This window comes from Gossypium hirsutum, chromosome D12, assembly GCF_007990345.1.
Source record: "Gossypium hirsutum isolate 1008001.06 chromosome D12, Gossypium_hirsutum_v2.1, whole genome shotgun sequence".
Classification (NCBI taxonomy): Eukaryota; Viridiplantae; Streptophyta; class Magnoliopsida; order Malvales; family Malvaceae; genus Gossypium; species Gossypium hirsutum.
In genome coordinates this window covers 35,026,608-35,036,250 of record NC_053448.1, presented here as the reverse complement: position 1 = coordinate 35,036,250, position 9,643 = coordinate 35,026,608, and the positions used below count along the sequence as shown (strand labels likewise).

Genomic DNA, 9,643 nt, shown 5'->3' with positions numbered 1-9,643 from the left:
TTATACTTTTTTTTACCATTGGACCCCTCAATGGTCAAAAAATAAAATAGCCGTTGGGGAAAAAACACGGAGCAAAACGCACCCCTAGGGGAGCGATTTTTCCATGTCAGCAAAGCGCGTCCATGTCAGCACGTTTTGTGCTGACATGGTAAAATTGTTCCCTTAAGGGCGCGTTTTGTTGAAATTTCACCCTGAAACACTCCTATGTGAACGCGTTTTGCCAAAATCGGCCCTTTCTAGTAAATAATGCAGAAATTGACCCATTTCCGTAAATATACTAGGAAATGGGCCTTTATAGGTAAATTAGTCTAATTTTTTTCTTAACTTAATTGGGGTGTCCTGTTAAATAAACCCAAGTCTCAATGGGAACTTGGTAAACGTCATATCAAGACTAAGTGGCCTTAACTAAATCTGTCACATCTAAGAACTTACTCAATTACTCCTTTAGCCTTTAACCCTTCTAGTTCATGTTCGGTTAATTCCTAACTAGCTTTCCTCTTTCCTCACAATTTAGCTAGCACGGGACCACATTAGTCACTAGATGTACTATATCACTGGCATGGACTTATACCTTATAACCATTCTTTTTGTAATTACCACTTCTATTTCATTTATCATCGTAATTTGACGAGAAGCCCTTTTCTATTTATTTTTATGTCAGAGTCTGCCCGTTCTATACGCCAGCTTTTGGGTGAACACTACTTCGCCAATAGTACTTCTTTATACTATGTGCCATATTCATATATATATATATTCTTACCAACACTCCTAGATTCGTCATACTCATATTTCTCCAGAGTTATTCATAAGATTTGTTCTTTCAGAATATCCTATATAATGTACATACTAGAGTTCGCCATAGGTTCTTTTCTTTTTGTTCAAAGTCCGCCAGACCAAGGCATTACTGGCACACTTAAAAAGTCCTTACACTTAATCGAGTCCTAATGTTGAGCACTTGAAACTTACCCTTAAGCTTTACTTTACACTTAAATAGTTAGGACTTCGTTGAGTAGGATGCTACAATGATTTCTTATAATCATGTCGTATTAGTTAATCACATGGTGATACCTCAATGAATAAAAAACTTTTGAAAATTTCTTTGTTTTTTTTTTGTAATTTCAAAATAAAATTATTTATATCTATTTTTTAAAATCTTTTAAGTGTGTATCATTGTATTAAATTTTGGTTTATGAGACAATAGGAAGTGAAAATGTTAGGTCAGTTAAGGATTTATTCTTTCTAATTTAATTTGATTTTTATATTTTTTGAATTTTAAATTTTATTTAAGTTTATTAGGTCAAATTTTACTATTAAACTCTTATTATATGTAACTTGTGTATTTAGTCCCTTTCTTCAATTGATATTTTTAATTTTTATATTTTTAATATTTTGAAACTGCAGTCTTAACTCAAATGATAACCATTAAACACATTAATTAAAATAATATGTTTTTTTAGTATTATGTAGAAATAGTAAGCTAACATAATATTACACATTTGATAATATGTTTACCTTATAAGATTTTAAAAATAATACTATTTAATTTAACAAATTTTAATGTTATTGTTTGAGTCAAAATAGAAATTTAAAAATTTTAAAAATAATAAAATTAAAATACAAAAATTGAGAATGTTAATTTCCAAGAACGGAGGGTGGGTTTGTCTCTATTGGTGGGTGGTGGTAAATAATAAGTGTAATGCACATTTTAGCTTCCAAAGTATTTTTTTTCTTTTATCTTTAAATTTTTTTGTCCACTTTAATTTCTAATATTATTAAACGTCCCTAATTTAGTTTTTTGGACGTTAAAAGTTAACATCTGAGATATTCAGCTAACCACATTGCCATATGTCATATGATATTATCATCATTTAAAATTCTTTTAATAATTTATAAAGAAAATTTTAAAAAAGTATTTAAAAAATTCCAAAAATTATTAAAAATAGAAAAAAAATATAAAATTTCAAAAAAAATAAAAATATAACAATTTTATTAAAATAAAAAATTAGAAATTTTAATATTTTTTTAAAAATTATAAATCACATTTACTAGAGCTTGAACATGATATCGTATTTTCATTATTTAAATAATTTGAAAAAAACCGTATCCACAATTATCACTTAAAAAGATCTACCAATTATAAATTCCGGTTGATTGAATTGTAAAACAATTATAGTAGGTGGTATCCTTTTAAGAGACACCAATCTCACGATCAAGCTCTATTAAATGTGATTTATAAAATTTTAAAAATATTAAAATTTCTAATATTTTTTAAAATATTTTAGTAAAATTTATTAAATATTTCTATTTTATATTTTTAAATAATTTTAATAATTTTGTAATTTTAAAATAATTTTATAAATTTTATAAGTTTTTTTTGTAATTTTTTTTCATTTTTAAAGTTTTTTTTTCTGATGATGATGTTACAATGACCTCATTGTATGCCATGTGGTAGAAATGATTGGCCAAATATCCCAACTGGATTATATAACGTACAAAGACTAGACCAGGAATGTTTGATACAATAAGGACTAAACTGGAAACTTCTATAACATTAAAAATTGAAACAAATAAAAACACAATTTAAATATTAAAATTAAAAAAAAGATATATTTCAGAGATTAAAATGTACATTAAAACCTAAATAATAAATAAATAAAAGGTCTCCCCTGAAGTTGTGGAGGAAAGTTCCTGGTGGCATAAACAAATCTTAATATCTTATCAAATCTTAACATCATCCAATCTTATATATTATATAAAAGATTCATTATATATTTAAATTACATAAAGATGGGTAAGCAATACTTTGTACCTTGCTTCTAAGAGGCAAATCCATTTATAAAATTAGCAAATAAATAAATAATGCAACTTTTTTATCTTCCAACTTTTTCATCATTTTAGTTTTTTAATTTAATTTTTCATTTTTTTAATTTTTAAATTTATATTTTTTGTCAAATCACTTAAAATAGATAAAAAAATTAATATTTTTTTAATTTTGTTGTTGCGGCATACATATGAATGACATGTCAGCAATTAATTAATTTTAAAAATTATAAAAATAATTTTTAAAAATAAAAAATTATAAAAAAATATTTAAAAAGTATAAAAATATTTTTTAAATTTTAAAAAATTAATTAAATACTGGCATGATATCCACATGACAATCCACGTGTATGTCACGTTAGTAAAATTAATAAATGTTAATTTTTTCTATTTTGGGATGATTTGATAAAAGAGGCAAAAAAAAAATAATTGGAGTGATAAAAAATTATTATGCGAATAGAAAAAAGAAAAGAATAAGTATAAAGGAGATATAGTTTAGGTGGATGGTTGTTATTAGGGGTGAGCATTCGATCGAATCGAATCGAAAATTTTCGAGTTAATCGAGTTTTCGAATCTCATTTTATCATCCTAACTTTATTTGAAGTTTTATCGAATCGAATCGAGTGAGATAGAAATCGAATTGAATCGAATCGAATTATTTGTTCGAGTTAAGTTTAAAAATAAAATAAAATAAAATTATTGTTGTTTATTTTTATGTATTTTTTCCAAAAATAATTTTCTTTAAAGTTTTTAAACATAATCATACAACAAAAAATTGAAGTAAATATGTGAATAAATAAAAGTAACACAATATCAACCCAAATAAACAACATGATTCCAAATAAACAACAAAAATAATACAAAAAGATTATAATAAAAAACATAAGTAAAAGTCCAAGTAAATAGCATGAGTCGAAATAAACAACATTATAATAAAAAAACAAAACATAAGCAAAAGTCTAAAATACAATAGAAACCTACACCAAAAGAACACAACAAAAGTCCAATTAACCAACAACAATAACAAACCAAACCAAACTAATAACAATAACACATCAGTTCAAAAACCATTATAGAAATGTTTAAGTTTTTTCTTGTGTTTCGAACACCGTTGGTAATCTTGAAACATCTAGTAAAAGTATTGAATGAGTTAGTTAAATAATAAAAAAATTTTACAAAAATAAATTAAATAAACATTTAACTTTATAAACTAATGCTAAGTATGTTACCTTCTTGATCTTCGGGTATTTTGGATAAGTTTAGCAAATTTAAAAACTTATGGGAATGCTTACTATTACTAATATAAAGAATACAAAAGCTTATTTTATAAATTAAAATTTATATATTACCATCTTCCATTGTTTGAAGTTCATCAAAATAATCTTCAAGATTAATGGCATCATTAGATTTCCGAAGCCAATCTTGTGTGCAAACCAAAGCTTCGACCATGAGAGGAGTTAGAGAACTTCTAAAACTATCGAGAACACGTCCACCCGTGCTAAATGCACTTTCCGAGGCAACTGTTGAGATAGGAATAGCAAGAATATCTCGAGCCATTTGTGCAAGAATAGGGAATCTAGGACTATTCATTTTCCACCATAATAGTAAATCAAATGAACTTGAATTGTTTACTTCTTCATCCTCACCCAAATATCTATCCAACTCAGATTTGCTTTCTAATCCAACTTGTTTCTTCTTCTTAAGGTATTTTTGTTTGGCCAAGCCCGTTTTCATTTCTGACTGATCTATTTCCATTGAACTACAAAGATTTATCGAAGAACTAGATCTACCTTCAAACAATTCAATTCTCCCAACATTAGAAGAATACTAATTGAACAAGCAATGCAAATCTTTATCAATCATTTTCATAATGTCATTAGCAACATTAGGAAAAAGCAAGTTGACCCCAAAGTTCAAAAAACTCATTTTACATCGCGGATCAAAGATGACCGCCAAGTAAACTAGCATGTTGATCTTGTTTCCTTCACCCCAATACTTATTATATTTCTCTTTCATTTTGGAAGTCATAGAAATTATGTCTAGATCTCCACAATCTTGCCACCCATCAAAAAGACAATGCACATCCGTCAATACTTCAAAAAGTGAATGAGAGGTAACATGCAAAGATCCGGACACCTTCAATGTAAGATGATAAAAAGGCTTTAATACTTTTATAATTTTTCAAACAATTTCCCAATCATCAAATGTAGGAACTCCATCTCCAGCAGTAAGGTCAAGAAAAAAAATTATGGTCATCACGTACATATGAATCAAATGCACGCTCATATTTTTCGGCCACCTTTAACATCATATATGTTGAGTTCTATCTAGTAGGCACATCTAAACACAATTGAGCCTTACTATCTATCATTTCTTCTTTTACTCGTTGGTTGAATTTTGTCAACCTCGATGGTAATGCTCTAATATACCTCATAGCACCTCTAACTCGATCCACAGACACAGAAGCATCTTTAATACCGTATTGCACAATGAGATTAAGAATGTGTGCAACACATCTCATATGAATAAATCTTCCATTTGCAACAGAAACATTTCGATGATTCAATTTCTTTCTCAAATATTCAATGGCAACACTATTGGCGGATGCATTATCAACTATAATAGTGAAGACCCTCTCAATCCCCCAATCTCGAAGACATTTTTCAATGGCTTGACCTATGCTTTCACCTCTATGAGCGGATATTGGGCAAAAATTTATAATCCTTTTTTGCAACCTTTACTCATCATCCACCCAATGTGCTGTTAAAACCATATAAGATATCATCTGTTAAAAATTTATAATCCTTTTTTCGAACATTTATCTGGGTTGTTGTTTGATCATCTCTACTTGGGGAAGAATTTTGTGAACTTTGAGTTGAACCATCTCGCTTTGGATCACTCATCTACAAGTAAACATTTGTTGCAATCAGTAAGCATGACCAAAAATTGGTTTAAAATCAAACTTAATAAATATGAAAATGTATATACTTATTTGGTAGAACATCTAATTTGGCCAGCATTTGCATGCAATGAAGAACAAAACAAGCATTGGATGTATAAAATAAGTAGACGATAGAGAAATGAAGCACATTTAATTTCCTATTAAGTTGCATCATACCAAATCAAAGTTTGTATCAAATTGCACATTGGATCAAAGTTCATATGTAGTTTTGAGATTTATCCCTAAATAAAATTGTAATGATCAAACTTTGTTGTGAAAATCATACATTTTATGCAGTACATGAGTAATGTAAAATACAAAAAATGCCTATTCCAGTGTATTCATTTCAAAAGAATAAAAGGAAAAACACATTGCAGTGCACAAATAAAATTCTCACCATTCTAAGAAATTTAATAAACCAATGATGACACTAGCAGCAGCACATCAGCCATCAGCAAACAATTGCACATGATGATAAAATATAGATGAATATAAACCAAATCCCATTTACAAAAGCAATTCAACAAAAGAAGGGTGATATCGGTTTGCAAGATACGAATTTGCAGGCTCATGGAAACATATGTGTGTGCGTAAGAGAGAGACACATAGAGAGAGCTAATATGCTGCTTTGGGCAACTAAGCAGGATTTTCTGGACAAAGAAGGCATTACAAACCAGCATGATATTATTTTGTTCCCTATTTTATACATCTTCAGGTACTCGCTCATTGGTGAAGGCAGAAAGTAGAAACTAATGACATCCTGAACTAGACATTTAGGGTAACACATAGGCCATTAATATTAGCTTTTAAAATGGTACCAAACCTGTTTTTGTTTACTTTTTCTGCATTTCTTTCTCCTTTTCTTTTCATTTGTTAAGAAGGAAATGAAGAAAAAGAAATTTGAAGCTAAAATATTGCCAAATCTGCAGGCTGCAGTAGTGCCACTAAATACATGATGAAACACGGAAAAAGTAAAAACTAAAATTCTGATGCATTTAGCAAGTTGTAACCTTTGCAACAAACTTCAAGCAGCTAAAGCTGAGTCCATCAAGCAGAAGGAAACTAATCGGTGGGTAGGTTGAATATCATTTCCTACATAATAAGAAAACTGGATTGTTATTTCGCTAGGTTATATAGAATAATTCCTATTGACTTATAAGAGATTAATGTCGTTTTAAGATAAACGTTATCACAGACAGGACATGTGTCACTTCTTTCCATCCATTCAAGAATACATGCAAGGTGAAAATGATGCTCGCATTTTGAGATAATTTTTGGATTTTCTGCATCATACTTTAACAGGAAAGAAGAAAAAACTACTCAATATTAAAATTTTAACTCATAACCAACAAGCTACAAGTGAACACAGTATCAAAAATTTTGACAATCATCATAATATATAAAAGGACAGATTAGAAAATATGCGCAAAAACATTGACTAATCATTGAGCAGATAATAATATTATTCCTTTATAACTAATCAAAGTTTCAGATTACCAACTTAGCAAACAAGTTAGGAAAGAAGACAACTTTATTGGGTTAAAGTAACTCCAGAAGGATTAAAAAAGTAGGTCATTGAAAAGAAAAGAAAAAGCCCACCTTTTTTCAATGGACTTGCTGCATTTCGTTAAAAAAGTATCTCAACAGAGAATTTAAACAAAAAAAAAAACAGATGAATAAACAAAGTTAAATTTTTTTTATACAAAAACATAGCTCTATTCTTTAAAGAATTAAACCATGAAATTTGAAATTTGAGAAGAAAAAATCCGAATTTTTGCGTTTAGTCAAATTACAAAGACAAAATTTTAAACACACAAAGAACAACAATTTCTGACTTTCTGCTGTTTACCAAGACTGGGATCAACCGATCAAGTGTATAGCAGTATAGGTAATTGGGAGACTCCATTTATTAATGTATGTATGAACAAATAAAAAACAGAAGACTATCAAACCCTAAACCTATTTTGTATGTTTTTGTTTCTAAAGGTACCAGACAAATAAAAGCATCAATTAAAATGAAAGGCATGCTTGTGCAATATAGGTTTTCCAACTTTAGCTTGAGAGTTGAGAGTAGTCTTCTAAACCACAAGCTGACAAGTGCAACTCCAACAAAGAGGGAAGTTTGAATGTTACCTATACACAATCAATTGCTTTAGAAAGATTCGCAGAGGCAGAGCTCAAATCAAGGTACTGTAAGGAAGAAAGTCCAGAAACTGAGAAACCCATTGAAGACTTTTGAGACCGTATATAAATACAGTGTAAGGAAAGGAATAAAAGTTAACATACCTCTGATTTTGGAATTGGGTGGAGCTGTCAGCCGTGGAGGACCGGAGGTGGATCGGTGGAGGAGGGTGGACCGGAGGTGAAGATTTTAGAATTGGGGAAAAAAGGGAGGAGGGAGGGCACGGGCTTAGTTAGGGATTTTGGAAGTGATTTTGTTTTAACTTTTAATTTTTAAATGTAGTGTTTTTTAAAAATAAAAAATATATATGGTGTATTTTAATAATAAAAAATATAGTTTATATTCGAATTATTTGAATTATTCGAGTTATTCGAATTTGAAAATTCAACTCGATTCGAACTCGAAATTCGAAAAAGAAATTCAAATTGATTCGATTAACTCGATTTGAATAATTCAAAAATCAAATTTTTTTTTCGATTTTTTTCGAATCGAATCGAATTTTGATCACCCTAGTTGTTATTGTTGAAGACATGAACAAATAAAGTCAACAAAGGAATTCTGGAAGAAAGTGAAAAACAAGAAACTCTTAGAAATTTTAAGTAATAATCTGTTGATGTATATCAACATTTTGAACCTAATTCATTGGACCATATCTGAAATAGGAGTCTACAGATAAAAATACGACAATGAACCTAATATACAATCCACCGAATCTTTCCAAAGACATGAACCTAACATTTTCCTTTTCCTCATAAAATGAGTCTACATAAGCCTAGTATATGTGCATCTCTCTCTCTCTCTCTCTATATATATATATTTCTTTAATGTAAAATAGAGTTTGACCAAAATTATGTATGGAAGATGTTCTTTCTCATGGAAATTAGATTGATTAATGAAAAATAATATTCAGTTTTTTTTAAATGATTTTGATTTTGAAGAGTATAAATTATTTTTATGAGTAATTTAATTTTTATATAGAAATTAATTTGAATAAAGACAAAATATTATTGTATCAATAATAAAGATTTAATTTTAATTTTTAAAAATATTAAAAGATTACTGATTATTGTTTGGTGTAGTGGTAAGATCTATTGCACTCTCAATGGAGAATGCATGTTCAAACCTTGAAGACAATATTATTAAGAGCGGTAGTCATGAACCCCAAACATGGATAGTGTAAGACGGACATGAAGAATACCAAAAAAAAATTAAAAGATTAATCTCAATTATTATAATTTACAATAATATTAAATATATTTATATTTATCATATAATGAATTATTAATATAAGAAATAAAATTTATTGTTTTAATAAAGTTATTTAATGATAAATTTTATTTTAATAATAAACTTTGACATTAATAATAATTCTAGATTTTATGTAATATTCTTAATATTTTATTGAAAATATATATATTAAAATTTCTAAATATTTAGTAATAAATTTTTTATGTTATAAAATAAATAATAAAGAGAGTAAAGTACAAGAGAAATTTGAAAACAAAAGAGCAAACATGAATCTAAGGGGGCTGGCAAGGGCCCTACCCCCTAAAATAAAAAATTGTTATTTAGGCCCTTTAAATTTAAAAAAAAATTAAATTAGTAAAGGTAAAGTTGCAATTTCCCCCCTAAAATTAGAAAAAAATTATTTAATCCTTTAAAAATTATAAAGATATAAACTATTAAAATTTAAATTTTCA

At 28.1% G+C, this 9,643-nt stretch overlaps 1 long non-coding RNA gene across 2 annotated transcripts; it reads right to left on the bottom strand.

Annotated features, from left to right (window-relative positions):
- Positions 1–3,678: 3,678 nt before the first annotated feature.
- Positions 3,679–8,670, bottom strand: LOC121224483 (uncharacterized). Of its 2 annotated transcripts, XR_005922059.1 has the most exons (5): positions 8,048–8,217; positions 7,895–7,951; positions 6,772–6,853; positions 4,170–5,723; positions 3,679–3,949 (listed from the first exon to the last, which is right to left on the bottom strand). It is a non-coding gene; the product is annotated as an uncharacterized lncRNA (long non-coding RNA). The 2 variants fall into 2 exon arrangements; XR_005922058.1 differs by having other exon boundaries at positions 3,679–5,723; positions 8,048–8,670.
- Between the last annotated feature and the right edge of the window lie 973 nt (positions 8,671–9,643).